The following is a 19,137-nucleotide window of genomic DNA, read 5'->3' on the forward strand; positions in this document are numbered from 1 at the left end:
GATAAAACAGAGATTTGTTTACCTGTGAGAAGTGAAGAGAGAATGATCAGTCCCAGCAGACACAAATGACACTTATCAGCCATTTTCTCTTTCTGTCAGTCTTCCTCTTCATTATATGCTCACAACTCTCTTTAAATACTATCAGCTCTTCCTGTGTTTGTTCATACAAGGAGCAAACAGAGTCTGAAACAGCAAAACAAAGGGCGAATCCACAACAGGTGATTGATAATTTCAGGTCAGGCTGCTGACGAGACAAGACTATATAACCAGTCTAGGATCAAGGCACGAATGACTAGACAAGAAAGAAGACTAAACTCCACTATGAAACTGGAAATGGCTCTGTAATGTTGTATCACGAGGAGCACAATAAACACAAGAGGACACTCGGCCAGGGTTGCCAGGTCCCAGAAATATTTCCAGCCCAATGACAACTCAAAATCCGCCCAAATGGAATGAAAACTAGCCCAATTTTTCAGTGTCCAATCAGATTAGACAACGGCTGGATTCCCACAAAGGGCCTTAAAATAAATTTATATAAGTTTAAGTTTAAAGTATTGGCCTTTTGTCTTACCCAAATTCTTAATATCACACATTGTGTTTTTTTTAATACACAATCTCATACAATAAAGGTCAAATAAGAACATGTGCTCTCTGAAAATTTTTTTGACCCTAGTCAGAAGTACTAACTTGTACTTACTTTTTCTCTTCTCAGCACTTCTGTCTGATGCTTTTCTCTCCCAGATCTGCGGCTGTTCTGTTTACACACAAGCATCAATATTAAAATTAACACACTGTTAAACTAAATTAACATAAACTGGCTTTTATCAATATTATTACAAATATGCTTACTGGGTGAACTTGAACACTTTTCCCTTTGTTTTTGTTGTTGTTTGTCTTCTCTTTTTTCAGAACTTTTCACAACATTTTCTTCTTAGATGGTCTAACTGCGCAGCCTCATTTTGATTACAGATTTGAACAGAACTATATACAATCTCAGGGCTGTTTTATTTTAGACATTGGTGCTCTCTTCCCCACCCTTCTCAGGTGGTGCTGAATAGATTTCAGCAGTAAAGAGAGAAAGCATCCGTGGTGATGGTTTAAATTCATGGCAGCATATGTTTCTTCTTTGCATGTAAGCTCGAATCCTCATTATATTTAGCAAAGAATTCTGCTCTAGCCTGTTTCGTAGCTTGTTCTTTATCAGTGACATTTGGGAAAATGAACGTTCAACTGCTGCATTGCTGAATGGTAGAGCAAGAAGACTCAATGCAAAATTACCAAGATCTTCAAAGTTTCTATCACCTGCAGTATCTGTGTATGCAGAAACTTTTACCCAGAAGTCCTCTGTTTTGCCATCTTCTGCATTGTTCCATTCCAGAGTGTGAATTACTCTCCACTGTTGCTCTGCTTTTCCTACATCTCCCTTGAAGAGGTGGAAAAAGGGAAGATCATCAATCCTTGGCTTACTTGACGACAGAGTATGACTCGGTGACAGGAATTTGAGAGCCTCTAACTGTTTAATGTTATCTGGAAGTCTCTTCCTAATTTCCTTAGATAACTCTAGCATGTAGTCCCTGCACCTGCGTTTCATGTCCTGCTCAGCTAGGTCACTTACTCCATTGGCTTCAAACAAAGCAAGACGAAACTGCACCCCAAAGTCTACAGCATCAAGTGGCAAAAGATTCTCATCAGAAAGGTTAAACTCCATGATGTCTTGCCAGCTCTGGAATGTCTTCGGCAAACCTATGCGCTCAAGCAGGGACCGGTAAAATGTTAGAAGTTCCGTAAGAAGTTTTGCAGGATCAGGTTTGTCGAGTTGAAAGATTTTATTAAGTCTGTTAACTCTGCCACAATTGGTTGGAGGAATTTCAGGTATATCAGGTTAATATTGTCACTATACATTTGGTACAGCAGTTCCGCAGCATAGCTCCTCTCACTGTCTTTTGTCAAATGAAAATGCAACTTAAGCTCCACATACTGTGAAAGGATCCGGTTGATGCACTCACTAATAGCGAGCCACCTAGTGTCAGACAGTTGCAGAATCTTCAGCGGGCTTTCACCTACATTTATGGTTTTGTACAGTTCAGAATATTTTTGGAGACGCTGGGTGGCATTTGAAAACCAACTGTAGGTCTGAGAAACCATGTACTCAACATTTCTGGGGAGGACACTGACGGCTTTTGATGCACAGAGTTGAAGAGAATGGCACACACACTTTATGTAGACAATATGAGGATTGCGGTCACAGAATTTCTGTAGCACTGAATTATGTTGCCCACACATTGTGTTACAGCCATCAGTTGCAAGACCGATGCAATTCAGTATGGACAATTTGTTTTCATCCAGAAATTTGAATAAAGCATTTGCTATGGTAAGTGAATCACCAGCTACTATATTGATCATTCCTGCAAAAGTGCTAATGATTCGTGAGAGCTTTTTGCTGTAATATCTGATGACTATACACAGTTGTTTTTTGGTCGTGACATCAGTGCTCTCATCAACAATGAGAGAGTATGGTCCATTTCCTACATCCTCCAAAAGGTCTTCATGTAGTACTGGTCCTATCACTGAATTAATTAGTGCTGTGCATTTCGTTCGATGTAAACTAATGTCTTTTTTCGAAATTTCTTCCACAACACTTCCTAAGTGGTCAACAGTGTAAGTGCTTGAGTGACAAGCAACATGGGCAGCCAGCTTCAACTCTGCCTCTTTCACAGGTGCATTATTTCTTAGAAAGGAACTGCCTGTGTCAAATAATGTTCTGGCATTTGAGAAAGGAGCCGCATTTTTTTTATGTTTTTCAGTCGCAGCATGAGCTACCAGATCACCGTGGTGAGCTCTTACTTAACATTTGCAATATTTGCAGAACGCTTTTCTATCATCATTTGGAACACTTCGAATCCACTCCTTTAATCCTTTCTCTGTCTCCCATTCTTTGCGATACTTCTTTCCATACTTTCCCCATTTACCTGACATTTTAAAATTCTGCTTGTTCATCCACAGACAACCGAACCGACGCTTCTGACTACAACGCTCTCATGGAGTGACGTGATGATGATGCTTGATTTGTGATGTCAAAAGCACATGTGGCGCGCGCGCCTATTTGCGTCTCGCAAGAAGCAGCGTTTGTTGCCAAGTATTCATTCCCGGGGATCAACACCCACTAATAAAAGGTTCCCTTTTATCTTTGTCCACAATTATTATTTATTATTATTATTATTCATTTTTTATTTTTTTGCGGCCGCGGTACATTATAAATGTAGCCCAAAAAACCGCAACCCGCAACTCCGTATTTTTTCCCGCAACTCCTTTTCTAAAATAGCCCAATTGTGCGGGAAAACCGCTACCCTGGCAACCATGCACTCGGCCCAGAATGATGGTGACGGCCTCGTATTTGTAGTGTGTCTGATTGGATACACCTGTGTGTGAACTCAGTGAGGTGCATCATGGGAAATGTAGTCCAGGGTGTAGTGCTATGGCAAGCCAAAGGGGTCAGAATTACGCTATAGATAAATCGCGTTTACATACAAAACGCCGTTTTTAACGGCGTTTAAAACAGTATTAGCGCCGTCAAATACGCCGTCCTGATAGCAAACGCCGTAAAAAACGCGCGTAAACGGTACAAAAACGCCGTATTTAACGGCGTTTTAGTGTTTGTAAAAAGCCGTTTTTAACGCCGTATGGCTTGCCACAGAGCGCCGTTAAAAACGCCGTTCTGATTGCACAAAAGCGCGCGTTATTGACGGCGTTTTCCTTGTAGTATAATGAGCCACGCCCGCTGATTTCCACAGCCAGTAATATTGAACTGTTCTCACCCAATCAATGATGAACAGAACTAGACCAGGCTAATTCACCACGGATCGTTTTAGCGGAAGTGCCTGTGAACTGATAGGAAATATTTATGTACAAAGTATCACTACTAACATCGAATATAGACCGATTCCACGTCTTTATCACACTTTAATGTAATTGTTAATTACATGGACACCATTTTAGCATACCAGCCCCATCTGCATGCTGCTAAATAGCAAGATGTTATGTCATGAGGAAGTTAAGCGATTTTAACGTGTTTTAACGTATTTTAATATTTTTTATTGTACCGTCACGTTTATTAGGATTAATCTAACAGTCTGTCTACAATATATAGTATATAATATTTCTTTATTTGAATGACTCAATTTTGATTTACCTTATGCATTTGTACGTGAGCGCCCTTGAAATACCACTTTTTACCTCAACCTGTCTTTAATGTCCGTCCCATCACGCAGAATAAGAGTTTATCTGATGTACCGTTCTGCAAATTAGTCACAATAACGTTTCTTCATACTGTTTCGTTGTTGCATATATTTCTTGCAAATATGCATCTTGTAAGCGCAACACTGCGGCGCCGGCGCGATCCCTTGCACTGTGATAACAGAGAAAATAAATATAAATGTCTGCTTTATTTTATGTTCTTCTACAATAACAACAAAATGTTACAATTTCAACCACTGAATTAGCTCACGTGTAACCAATAAAAATATGGAAAAAATATTATGTGTGTATGGAAGCAATGCCGTAATAAAGAGAGATGTCGTTTTTAGGACAAATTTTCTCTTTAAAACAACGTTTTTTTTTTTTTTTTGTCATAATAACGACATGTGCTTTTACCGTAAGAAGATATTGTTAAGCGATTGTCCGCGCTGCTTAAGTTACTGCATCATAGAAATGCACTGTTTTATATGTATTTAAATGTCATGATTTTTTTATTGTAATGGCATGTTTTTTAGGATTAATTTCCAATCTGTCTAATTTAAGATCAAGATCAGGCAGTGTTAGAAATGTGTCAAAGCTCTTGGGGGAATCCCCTCTTTTACTCTAAGATAAAAGCTTAATTTACGATGATCAGTGAATGAGGTGTACCATACAATCACTATGTGGAAAGAGAATATCTGGCCGAGGACATTAATATTTTCAAACAAGTTTAAAGTGATTTTATCTTTTGTGGGCATGGTTTAACCTTTATAAAGACATTATTTTTTTCTGAAAGTGTGAATTATCTTTTGCGTCAAATATTTAATCAATAAAGTCACTTAGAATAATAAGACATTTTAGACTGTTATCACCATTTTATATTAATCAATAATTCATTGTTAATTTTAATTTACATATAATCATTGTCAATTCTCCTCCACCTGTAACGCTGATATAGGAGAGAATCTAAAAGCCCCACAGCAAATCATTTTTGATTGTGCCTGAACTGTTTCAACTTTCTTAATCCAGGATTTTGATGCAGATCAATAAATAATATTTCCGTAATCAATTACTGACCTGATCAATGCACAATATATTCACTGCAACAATTTTTGACTAGCATAAATTTCCCCATAAATTTTAGTGTTAAAATAACTCTTTAAGAGTTAAATTTAACACTGGACCCGAGTGTATTTGGTCCCACTCAGAATTGGTGATAAAATGACTCTCGTCATCGTGTTCAATTTTCAGAGTAAAAAATGGAGTAAAAAATTAACACTGCTCAACACTGGATAGTGTTACCACAATTTAACACTAAAGGAAAATGAACACCACATGGTGTTAATATTTCACTTTTGTAGAGTTTATTTACATTTTTATTAGTAAAAAAAATCCCACTTAGAAAGTACAATTTTAAAACTCATTTGGTGTTGTAATAGGTTAAAATTCTGCTCAAATAACTCCGTAAGTGTCATTATTTCACTCTGTTGTGTCACTACTTTTCTCTGTGACAGTGCAAAATCTACTCTTACAGTGTTTTTATTTATTTATTTATTTTTTTACATTAAATACATGGAATAGAACAGAACAGAAAACAACCTCAACATACCATTTAAAACATTTATTAAAACACTGTCAGGCTTAAACACAAATACATGACATCTGAAAAACATCACATCTGCATAAAATGGCAATAGGGCACTATATGCAGTGCAGAATCTGTTGTGCCATACTTCATTTGAAGATCAAATGGTTTGAAATAAAACAGCTCGTTAACATTCACTACCTTTAAAACTCGGTCTGGATGAGATCTGACTGTAAATACAAGGTAATGGTCATCAAAACAGAGTTTTTCCATCAGTGATCCACACAGCAGTACATTTTCATCTTTCACAGCAATAGTCTTGATCTTACAAAACACTGGCATCTCACATGCTACTTCTGTACAGATAATAAAGTCAGGACGATACTCTGTGCCATGATGTTTGATCCACTTTACAGAATAGACAAGTTCTGATATTTCCACCCCTAGTTTGGAAGCAATGTCCATGCCACCTTTAAGTCCACTGAGTTCCATCATCTTCCCTGGACCAAGGGTCAATCTGTACTGGCTAAAAGACTCCCAGTGCATTGCCATACAACTCTGGTGCTTTTTGGCTAGCGTTTTGGTGATGTTTTTGAAGCTTTTTAATTGTGTTTTAAAGAATTTGTGTTTCGCTTCATAACGCATACACCACATGTGCAAAATTGGTCCAATTTTCCTTATAAACTGTGGGTAATGTATCATTATGTGATGCTTTGGCAACAGATTTTTTTCAGGAAATAATTTTTTGAATAGCTGGTGATGTTCAGTTATTAAATGTTTAAGATAAATGGTCATGCCTTCTGTAGGACTGGTGAAAATACGATGATCTGTAGAAGTAAAAGCAAAAGATACCAGTGTTTATCATCTCTCTGTACTAAATCACCAAATAACAGAGGCATGTTGCATAACAAGCACCAAGATTGGATGGAATTTAAACCCAAATCGTTGCTTCCACCAAACAATTTGACCATTGGAGGACGGTTCCTCTGCTGATTGTAACCATAATCAAAAGCATGTACTCTACCAGCAAGATCATCAGCACTCAGAAAGTTATGCTCAATGTACTGCAGAACAGGTTTTACCTCTAGTTGAGCGACACCTTCTAAAATGTCGTGCATTATATCCACAGCAAAATTGTTTGCTGTGTTGAAATACTTGAGTGAATTTAACAAACACACCCGTTTGACGCCATAAACATGAGGTAGTGTAGACTCATCTTGTAACCTTTTACAGTGCAGAGCATGCATCTCAGTTGTTCTTAGTACAACTTCAGGATTATCTTCGGAAAACACAAATTGAAAGCGATCTTTCTCAAGAACACAGAAACGACAGCAATATTGAGCCCCAAATGACTCCAGAAATCCTAATAAACTGTGTAAGCCCAGGTTATCCCCTGTGATTGAACAACTGTACCCCTTACACAATGTCCAGATACCGGATTCTTAACCCCCTCAATCTCAAGAACTTTTAGATCATTTACTAGAGGCTCAATTATAGAATTAAAACCATACCGTCTAATATCCTGTGCATGAAAGAGGGCACATAATGTAAAATAGATAGCACCAATTTTGGAACCCGAAGGATTAGTGGTCTCAAAATCATCATAAAATAACTGAATTTGTAAAGCATCTTTTTCTGTGCAAAATAAAGGATTACTTTTAAAATGTGCCACGTCACTTAAGTCAACATAAACACCTTCCTTTGGAACATGCCTGGGTTTAAACAAATCCGTAAGATGCGGATTTTGTAAAAATGAAGAAAACTTATCTGTTACAACAACTTGATCAAATGTTCCAGTGGTTTTATTTCTCCTGCTATCAAATCTTGTGCCAAGCACTATTTCGGTTGGTTCAACAGTTTCCCATTTCTCTGTAAAAAGTCTCTTTCTTTTAGCTTCCGAATTTAACAAAGTAAATGGATTTTCCAAATGCTGAAACGAACTTCCTATTTTCCTTTTAGTTGCAATGTCATGTGGAGACAGACAGAGCAAAGCTGCATCCTGTGCCTGACTGTGAATCTCAAAAACTATTTCCTCCATAGATGAAACAAAACCACTTACAGCAGACTGACCTAACCCAGCAAATTTTAGTTGTGCAGCAGGAGATGCACACACATCCAAAGTGCTCTTTTTGACTTTAACAATACAGATGTCGTGGCCACTTCTCCAACAGAGCCAATCTGATCAAATGTTTGAGCACTTCTTTGTCCTTCTGCCTCAGCAGTCTCACGGTTGTCAATGGTGTCAAAATGCTGGTCACTTTGCTCAGGGTGTTTTGTATTCAAATGTTTTCTAAACCTTGAAAAAGTCCCAAACACAGAACAACACCCTGCCTCTACACATTTAAGGCGAAGATTCTTTCCAGGAACAAAACCATGAACTAATCTGAAGTGCCTAAAAAGCAATTTTGAACCACATAACTCAGCCTGACAAACAAAACACTTCATGAGGGCAGAAAAACTTAGCTACTTAAACTTAGCACCTAGCTAAGAAGCCGTGCTCTGACCTCAGCAACACGAGGACTCTCCTTCACTTTGCCAACATCTATGTTGTACACAGTGGTCTGAATGAAAGTGTACGTGTAGTATAATGTTGTAAGAGGTGCCAAAAACAAAGTGTGCCTTAAACAGCTCGTCAACGGCACCAAGAGAAGAGGTTGAGTTGCATGGAATGGCATGCCGATCAAGAACGATGAAGTACTGGTGAATTGAATTTTTTCTGAGGTCCCACGGCCAGGAGGTAGGGCTGAGCAACAGCTGTAATTTCTCAAAGATGCTCCTCAATGTTTGTTCCACTCTGAGAAAGCCAAGCAAATTGAAAGAGAACAATCACCAATATGTTAAATATAAAACAGAAAAATAAATAAAACAAGAGAAAAAAAAACAAACCTTCTTGAAGACAACAAGGTGTTTTTCTGCTTTTCTGAGAGGCAGACACCGGATGATATATATATATATATATATATATATATGTGTGTGTGTGTATATACATATATATATATATATATATATATATATATATATATATAGTTTGTTTTTACCAGCAGTCAAAAATTCCACCAGGCTCAGCTCAGTTATCTTGACAAATTTTTGGGCATCTCCAAGTTTCACCTTAACCAGCATGATCTGTAAGAAGTGACAAGAGTATAATGCAGATTATAGTGTGAAAAATATTTCATGCCAAACATATAAATGAATATGCCCACAGTAATACTGTTGCAATAATTTGCATAGTCACCTCAGTTAGATCTAACTGCTCATACAATACAGCAAAAGAAATGTCGAATAATTCAGTAAATACTTACAGTCACTTTTCATCTAGTGATGCCGTACAGTTTCTCTGTGAAACAAAAAAAGTGACTTAAAAAATGCAATGGTGGCGATCAAATAAATGTCCTCACAGAATTTGTAAATTATCGTTGGAAACATTTATTCTGTGAGCTGAACAGTGGCAAAGATATAGTTTATGTAACATTACAACAGAATACATGTTATATTATTAGCATATTTATTCTGACTGTATCTAATGTCGTAATACATGCTGAAAATCAACTAAACCTACATCAGCAACGATATTACATGAATTACACATTAAACATTGACATATATGATGCAAATATCTAACTTACAGTCCAAGCTGAAACATCACAATTTCAACTGTCCAACACATAAAAATGCTGATGCCCCATTGTGACGTTAGATAATTCAACATTAAAACAACTAAAACATATTCATGGGATATAATGCCAATTGCAAATGAAAACAAACAAACAAACAAATTAAGTTAGATTATTGTCATAATTTGTTTTTTATCATTGCATGACGTGACGAAAAGCAACTCTCCAACGTATGAACTTGCCACGACGTTACCTATTCGGAAGTTCCAAAATTAAATCGACAAAACTACATCAAAATACAACATATGCACTAACATTAGTACATTTATTCAGATGAAATATTAAAACTGTGTTTTAGTACGTTACTTAAAGGGGTCATCGGATGCTAATTTGACTTTTACATGTTGTTTGAACATTAATGTGTGTTGTCAGTGTATGTACACATCTACCCTATAATGATAAAAATCCATGCAGCGGTTTTTAATTAATCTGTAATATCCCCTTTTTCAAATTGAGCCATTCTCAGATGCCTGTCATTGTGGCGTCACACCCACAGAGGACACGCCTACGATAGTTGACTGACATGAGCGATTTACCTTGAATCAGCTGTCACAGTCCACCCTCTTTGTTTTGATGTCGGAGCAGGGATGTAAGTTAGATAGGAATATCTCAGATTGAGTGATTGAGGTGTTGTGTTGCTGGATGTAATAATGAACATAGTGGTGGTCATTTACTCCCGACATCTGAGCCACTGAAGATGCGGTAGATTACGGTTGTTTGTGAAGGGAATGCGCCTCCCGATCTACATTAATGCGTCTATGTTTGCGCGAATCATTCGTGATCCAGCTTCACTTACAGCAGAAGAGAGTATAAGGGTTTTTTATGAATCTTTGCGATCGCCTTTCCTTATAACGTGATAGTTAGGAAGTTTAGCGGCTACATGCGGCTAATGTAAACAAGACCGTCACTCCACAGAAAGTAGAGATTTGAGCAGAGCTCATTTGCATTTAAAGGAACAACCCCTTAGGATGAGATGATTTTTGCAGAGCTGATTTTGACAAGGTAAAAAGGGTTTTGTTTTACAAAACCATTGAGAATTTTTAATCAAAGTATATTAAAGATTTTTCATTAAGACCCTTAAGAATCATATCAACTTGTGGAAAATGGGCATCCGATGACCCCTTTAAACAAGCTAACCTGTCCATTGGAGCTAAAAGAAAATGGCGACCAGAAAACTCCTGTTCTGTTCAGATCTTCCCAGGGGGTAGATTGAGGGGCGGAGCTAGTTAACGACACTGAAATTAACTCTGCTAATTTTCACCAACACTAGGGGGTATCTTTCACTATTTGTTGTTGAGTTAACTCCTTAAGAGTGAAGACAGAGCAACACTGCCATATTAACACTGCTGATTTTACTGATAAACATCTTAGTATATTGTTACTTTTTTTTTTTTTTTTTTTTTTTTTACTATTATTTCATTTTTCCAACACTTTCTCTATATGTCTCTTAAAAGTCAACCTACAATCCATCCATATCCCTAAATATTTTATAACTTTGACTTGTTCCAGTACCTGACCATATAGTTTCACTTTGACTTCAGGATTATGATTTTCTCTTCGCAAAACAGACTAGTTCAGTTTTAGCAACTGATAATCAGAAACTCCACTTATTGGCTTATTTTTCCACTTCATTAACTGCTGTTTGTGTGACTTTTGTTACATGTGATTCATTACGTCCCTTCTTCCATATCACTCCATCATCAGCATAAAGAGATTTTCCTATATCTATTTTGACATTTTGAAAAACATAATTTATCCTGATGTTAAACAATACTGGACTGATACGCTTCCTCGCGGAGTATCATTATCTATTTTATATATTCTGGAATATGATGATCAACTCTTACCTGAACAGGGCTGTGTTTCTCGATAACACTGTCTCTTAGCGCGATACGAAGACTCTACAGGTAAATCTGAACTACAGGTGTAGCTTTTCTAGTCGTGTTCCCCGAACTATACCTTAAGATGTTACTTAAGATAAACCTTCTTACGTGTGACGTTACCGGGTGCTGTCCATGACGGTGGTGCTGAATTTGTTGATATCAATCGATATTGTCGATTATTAATTCTGTGCACGGGCTGCTTCACTGCGTTATGTGAGAAAGCGGTGTTCTTTATAAAAGTGTTGATTTTAAAATAAAAACACGAAACTCTTTCCTGTTAGAATGAAACAAACTTACAAGAAACTTTTACTTTCGCTTTGCAAAACACATCACGTCAGAGAAGAAAACCATGACAGAGAAAATATATGACCAAAAATAAACTCTTTCAAACTGGTCAAAAACTACATGAAAGCTTTTAACAAACAAAACAAAAAATATATACACATATATATTTATATATATAAAATATATTCTGGTAAGAGCGATATTCAACAAGAAGCACTTCAGAAATATTTGACATTGCAATTATCAGGACTAAATCAATCTTATAAAAATAATCCAAATCGCAAACTACATTCAACCCTGAATATTTTATATAATTTGTAATGACTGTGCAAACATGTAACCTCAGGCCCAAACATATCATGTCTTCACCTGCTACAGTGTCAGGGTCATTTATATTATCATAATATATTTGCCATAGTGTCTTCATTTACTCCACAAACAAGATTGATTGTGCAGCAGCTGAATCACATTATTGGTGTAAATCACTAATTTCTGTAGTTGGATGACCTACTCAATAAAAGAACAACACACAAAACATATAATCAACAGCTACTATGGCAGACAAAAAAAGACAGAAAGAGAAGAGCCCCAGCTTTACTCCAGCTGAAATGACCATTCATGGATGAAGTGTCACGACACAAAGACAACAGTGTCCAACAACAACAACAACAACAACAAAACATATCTCTGGAAAAGCATAGCCATAGAAAATGGCAGCATCAAGTTCCAGTCCACAGAGAGAGTGGGAAGTTGTCTGTAAAAAGTGGCATGATTTTGCTAGTGCAGCCAAAGCATCCTCCATTTCCTCATTAAAATTCAACTCTTGTAACTTTACCTCACTGATGTATTTGAATGTCTCCCGATTAGCCATTTTAAATGTCCATCTATCTATCCTATCCTCTATATTTTCATTAACATTCATGTCTATTTTACAGCTAATAACATAGTGATCGCTCTCTATTGTTGAATCCTCTCAAATATCCACATACATTTCCCTGATAAACCTTCAGACACCAGTGTTAAATCTATAGAAGAGCATCAACCCCTGACCACATCAATTCTAGTAGCTCTACCATCATTCATACATATCAAACCCTTCAAATCAATCATTTCTTCTATTATCTTACCATTATGATCAGTATTATCACTTCATTATAAAGTATTATATGCATTAAAATCTCCACACCATATCACTTTCTGATTTCCCATTACCTTTTCTAATACTTCAATATTTAACCTGTTGCAAGGATTATAAAAATTAATGACCTTAACATTCTGTCCCTTTAAAAATACCTCTACTGTAATTGATTCATACTCATCACTCAATTCTATAACCCTATATGTTATTTCATTTTTAATAAATATAGCCACCACTCCAGCATTACCTGTCTGTCTATCTCTACTAATACCTGTATATCCTTGTATCACAAAGTCTAAATGAGGTTTCAATCAGGTCTCTTGTACACATTTAACCTGAGGTTTATATTCTTTATCTTCTATTACTTTTTTAAACTCATGTCCATTTGTGATTAAACTCGTTGTATTTCACTGTAATACTAATAAAACCATTAAGATCCTCCACATGTTTCCTGTGAATCTACAACTTGACCCTTAAGTTTTTCATTTACTTGTTTCAGAGTAATTCCCTCAAACTGTAGATGTTTAACACCTGTTACCTTCTTCTTCTTTTCTTTTTAATGGCAGTTGGCAAACATTCCTAGAAAATGCATTTCTGCCACCTACTGGACTGGAGCATGATGGATATTACTGACACAATAATAATAATAATAATAATAATAATAATAATAATAATAATAATAATAAAATAAAAACTAAAGGAGTATTAAATAAAGATACAATTCTTTTTATGCTTCATTATGTGATGTGATCAAATTCTATTTATTATACCTATTGCTTTCAAATAATTAATAATTGCATAATAGACCTTATATTGCACTGCACATTCTTTAGTATTGACTTAATTGTTATATTTTCAATATTCAACAAACTTAATTCTTCTATTAATCACATTATTTTTTTCTTTCATTGCTCATTATTCCACTGTCTCTGAAATACCACATTTATTACAATTACCTGATTCATGTTTACCAATAATAAATAATGACTGATTAAGAGCTGTGTGATCAATACAGAGTCTAGATATTATTGTGTCCTCCTTCCTACTTCCAAAGTTTTTCCTTCCATTTCCAACTTGTTTTTGAATGTTAACACCTGTTACCTGAGGGAAAGTTCCCACCTATATTCTGTCAACAATTACCCTAGAGTGACCCCTACTGGACACACACATACATGACAATGTAAAGTGAGGACAAAAATGGCTCTTACAGTGTCAAATGATAAAACATGTGACCGTAAATGCATAAATGCAATATGAAAATATTAAATACATATCTGTATAAACACATATCTGAAAACCAAAAAAGATGTTTGTGAATTGTGAATTTATATTTCTGCATATGGTATTTTACAAAAAATAATAATAATAACGGCATGATGTATGTGAATTCATATATTTTTATAAGTAAGGATTTGTCTATGAATTGAAATGATCAGTGAATTAATAAAAACATTAAGATACATCTGTAAATATGTTGTATGATAATTAACAGACATGTCACACCATCAGTTAAAATCAACTATTACAACATGTAAAAAGTCTTAAAAAGTTTAATGTAACGATCAGATGAATCAAGTTTAGAAAATGGCAATATTATATGTATAAACAAATATCCTTGAAAGCTGCATGCAAATATTCATAACATCACTGAGATGAAGATACATTTTTGCTGTAATTTGGCCTTTTATTAGTAGAGAGTATTTTATTCACTATTTCCTCTCAGTGCTGTAAGTTCTTCCTCCCTGCAAAATAATTCAACAAAATCATTTACTGAGCTCTCATGACTAAAGACTTTGTTCCAGATCAATGTGAATCATCTCAAAAACTCACCAGCTCTTCTTGCACAGATGATCTGAAGAAGAATCACAGTAGGAGCAGCAAACACTGCAAACTCAACAATAATCACAATCACTGCAGGAAAGATGAGACACACAATCAAGAGAAAAAAAAGACTCAATCTGTGAAAATAGAAAGAAATCAAAGGTATAAAACAACAAACAGTGCAAAGACGTGTCGTACCTCTGAATATTGATCCAACAGTCCAACTGTCTTCAGTTTGTGCTGGATCTGTGATAATGGACATATAAACCAAACATCATCATCATCATCATCATCATCATCATACTTGAGCTTCACATCACAGAAATGATAAATGAACTTGTGCTGCTTCATGAGGAAACTGATGGTTGCCATTTACCAAAATTAATCTAATGACACTTTAAAAGAATCTTTCTGTCCAATGTGATCTCTTTCTCATTTAAAGTGTGACATTTTGTGACAAGTTTGCATGAACACTGAAATGTAGAATATGTATTGGCAGCATGTAAAACCTACAACCTTGTATGAAAACCTTTTAAATGAATAAATGTTTATCAATCCTTTGAGGTTTCAATGCTGAACTCATGAATTAACAGGTTGATGTCATTGTGGTCAGATCAACTGTGAGAAAACAAGCGTAAATCGATGAAGTGAGAGACTACTGATGTGTGTATTAATAATTAGAGATCGACCGATATATCGATTTACCGATATTTTTCCCGATATTTAAGCATTTTACCATAATCGGTTATCGGTTTTTGTAATATGGGGTTCACCGATAAACGGCGCCATCTTGTGGTTGTTTTGAGAATTGCGCGCATGCAGCGCGCCTGAGGGGAAACCGGACAAGGGTGTGCAAAGGTAAAGCATAGCCTACTTTCTTGCTTTGCTGTAATCAATCAACTATTTAATAAAACACCCATTAATGCTCATATTAGATGTGAATCATAAATGCCTGATATGTAACTAGTTTATGCAGCTTGGCTCTAAGAAATAGAGACGAACTTAACAGTGATGTGAATTAATTCAAGTCCTGTCACAATAAACATAACTTTGCCTGAAATAAATAATATATAGCCATGAATGAGCACATGTTGGAAATGAAAGCCCTGAATTTAATTCTCTCTCTGTTGTATGTTCATTATAGTCTTATGAAGTCACATAAGCTTAAACCATCATAAGAAATCTAAATAAAATCTATAGATATAATCCTAAAAGAGTTAAAGTATAAAGCAATGTTAGTTTCAATGTTAAACTTGGATAAATGTGCGCTATTGGGCACACATCCAATGGTTTGTGAGGAGAGTGGAAACCAAAGCTGCTTACAGGACACGGAGGCGCCAGCGCGATCTCTAATCACATTTATTTCAGTGGAAACAATTTAATTATTCCATAATTTTTGCTCATAAAGGTAGAGTAATACATCATTCGGAACTGTAAAGGGTCTACTTGTATTTGGGTGTACTCACAATATCAACGAAACGTTGCAAACGGTGCTTTTATAAAACAATCATTATGCGCTTTCTGTTGTCTCAACAGGAGCGCTTCACAAAAATAAACCGAAACTCAGCGAATACAAACCTCACAGACATGATAAATATACCTATAGAAAGCTCAAAATTATTACTTAACGAAATAAATCAAACAAAACAAAAACTCTTTCATTATGTGATCTGTAATGATGCTTTTTAAAGGCACGTCCAAAGAGAAGATGGCGAGTCCGGATCGGCAAATTTTTTCCTGAAATCAAAACACTTTATTAATAAATCTAAAAAAAAATCTCCTTACTATTTATATTACTTTTGCTTTGCAGAAAGCTTTAGCCTGTTGTGTGCACTTGAAGGCTGATCTCTTCCCGCTGCGTTGAAGGCGCGCTCGCTGATGCTGCTGATGGAGACACTAAACGCCTTCCGAGGTTTTGTGTTGTTTCCACCAGCGCGAACATTTTATCATCACCAAAAATTGTGGCTGTTAAAAGTATAGAACTAAGAAGAAGCATAAAACAGACCCGAAGCCCGCACGGATCTGAGCTATGATGTGAATATTGGCCCGAAGCCCGGCCCTAGGGACGTAAAAAAGTCGGGGCCCATCGGGCTCGGGGTGAAATGCAGGGCTCTACGTTCACTCACCGGCTTGATGCTCTGACGGCCACCGCATGATTCACTTGTTTAAAACACCATCAATTATATTAGCATGTACTATATAACCATTATTTTTCTAATACACTTCTAAATGTGTACAACCCTATGGAAATTATTATCTTTGGCAGCGATCACAGTTTGAGTATACTTGTAAATGCATAGATAAACGGTGCTGTCAGTAGGCATGTCAGAACGATGAAAACAATATTAGTAATTCTGATATAATGTAACGATGACGCTGAGGCGGCGTTAGAATCCATTTGCGGAAGTTTATTGCAAACAACAGAAAACATACACGTGTAGCCAGGCAGTGGGTCGGTAACCAGAAAGCAGTCCAATCTTTCAACAGTCCAGGGGTAATCCGTAAACGTAGTGATAAACCAGGCAGAATAGTCAAACCGTAATAGCAGTCCACACAGGCAAACAATCCAATAGGGGAAATCCAAGAAAACGGCAGTCAGGAAACAAAGCAGAATCATACACCTGTAAACAAATCAGGATAATTAGAAAACGCTCGGTAAGGCAGGTAAACTGGCAATACTTCGCAGTGAGTGAGCACATGGTGAGTCCTTAAATACTGCCAAACAGGAAGTGACAGTAGAAGCAGCAGAGGGAGCGCGCAGTCAGTATTCGGGAGATGGCTCCCTCTGCTGGCTTGGCATTACATATAACATGCCAGTTGAGAAATACAATGATGTTTTGTTATATTTGTTTGTTATATGGTCATTTTCAACACTTTTTATGATGACTTAAAGGAGGAAAAACCAAAGTGAAGTATGGACTTAATTTACTCAGTCACTGATTTACTTTATAACAGTAAATAAATATCGGTTCTGCATATCGGTTATCGGACACATAATTATGAAAATAATCGGTAACGATATCGGTTATAAAAAATCAATATCGGTCGGTCACTATTTATGATGCATGGTCATAAGTTGATGGTAAATATATATATATCATCCACTTTGGATAAATCTATGCTTACGGTACATGAATCATGAATTTGTTCATAAAGTAGTGTTATTTAAAATAGCATTATTTTGTGCAGGTAAGACGACTTGAATTATTATTTAAGGAACATACAAAAATCCATATTACCTCATGCGTGCATACAGGCTAGAACTGTATATCAACTGTAGTCTTTTGACACACTGTTTTCAGTATTTCAGTGGACCAAGTCCCCACTTTAGTTGAGGGGCCACACACATGATGAAGTCATGAGAAGCTAATGTTTAGTTAATGATGATACTGTATTTGGATGTCAACAGAATTCACGTGCTATGTGCTGTGATTGGCCAATGTTGGAGTCTGTCCATTTACCTGCAGGCTACTATGAAAAATATATGAACATGCTTGATAACTCTGATCATAATTAATGAAAAACATTAGTTCTCACATCCATACTGTTACTGTCAGGGTTCTCCCCTGACAGTCTTGTCTGTGCTGTCTTTGTTTCATGTTTCTATGTTTGTGTTGTGTCTGAGCACATGGCTGTGTCTTTGTTTGTGTTTGCCATGTGCTCCCCTTGTCTTGCCTCCTTGTTACCCATTGCCACGCCCCCTTGTTTAGCTCTCATTTGTCTGAGTATTGTCACCTGTTCCTTGCGTTCTTCTCTCGTTTGTCTGAGTGTTCTCACCTGTTCCTCATGTTCTCTGCTCCTTTATATTGTTCTCCCTTTCCCTCTTGTTTTGCAAGTTCATTGTTCTACTTTACTGGGCTATAGTCTATGTTTGTTAGCTTGTCTTCCTGTTTGTGATACTGATTATTCCTCGCCAAGTTGTTCACTAAATACTGTCTCTTGTCCATCTTTAGTCCTGTCTAGCCCTGTAGGCCGAGCTCCTGGGGTTTGTTCTTTTGTACCTCGCTAACTAAGTTAGCTGGATTTGATTGTTGACGATTTTCCTCATCTGCAACGCAGCCAGACCTGTGCAGTGCCTGTGAGAACACGTGTGTGGAGCAGCTATATCCTGTGTTCCTGTTGGAGGGCCATTGCTAACATCTAGCCTCCAGCTGTGCTGCCTTCTCATCCCTCTAGCCCTTGCCATCCTGGGTTGGACCCAGCGGCCACTCTCACTCTGCCTGTTGCCCCTGTCTCTCATCATCGCCTATTGTTTGGACCGTGCACTGCTCCCCTCCTCACCTTCTCTTTTGTCCTGTCAGTCATTCTGTTAATAAACTGTCACAACTCATTCTGCATTTGAGTCCTCCTTTAGATATTGTGACAGTTTTATCCTGTATTCATGCATGTGGTAATGTGGCTTTTTGTATATTCCTTTAATAATTAAAGCAGTCTTACCTGCACAAAATAATGCTATTTTTATGCACAAATTAATGATGATTCATGTACCATAAGCAAATATTTATCCACAGTGGACAG

General features: G+C 36.6%; 1 long non-coding RNA gene across 1 annotated transcript; it reads right to left on the reverse strand.

Moving 5' to 3' along the window:
• Nucleotides 1–14,212: 14,212 nt before the first annotated feature.
• LOC127158753 (uncharacterized) lies at nt 14,213–14,868 on the reverse strand. Its single transcript, XR_007826262.1, has 3 exons — nt 14,818–14,868; nt 14,629–14,709; nt 14,213–14,540 (listed from the first exon to the last, which is right to left on the reverse strand). It is a non-coding gene; the product is annotated as an uncharacterized LOC127158753 (long non-coding RNA).
• Nucleotides 14,869–19,137: the final 4,269 nt, after the last annotated feature.

This window comes from Labeo rohita, unplaced genomic scaffold, assembly GCF_022985175.1.
Source record: "Labeo rohita strain BAU-BD-2019 unplaced genomic scaffold, IGBB_LRoh.1.0 scaffold_168, whole genome shotgun sequence".
NCBI classification, from domain to species: Eukaryota; Metazoa; Chordata; class Actinopteri; order Cypriniformes; family Cyprinidae; genus Labeo; species Labeo rohita.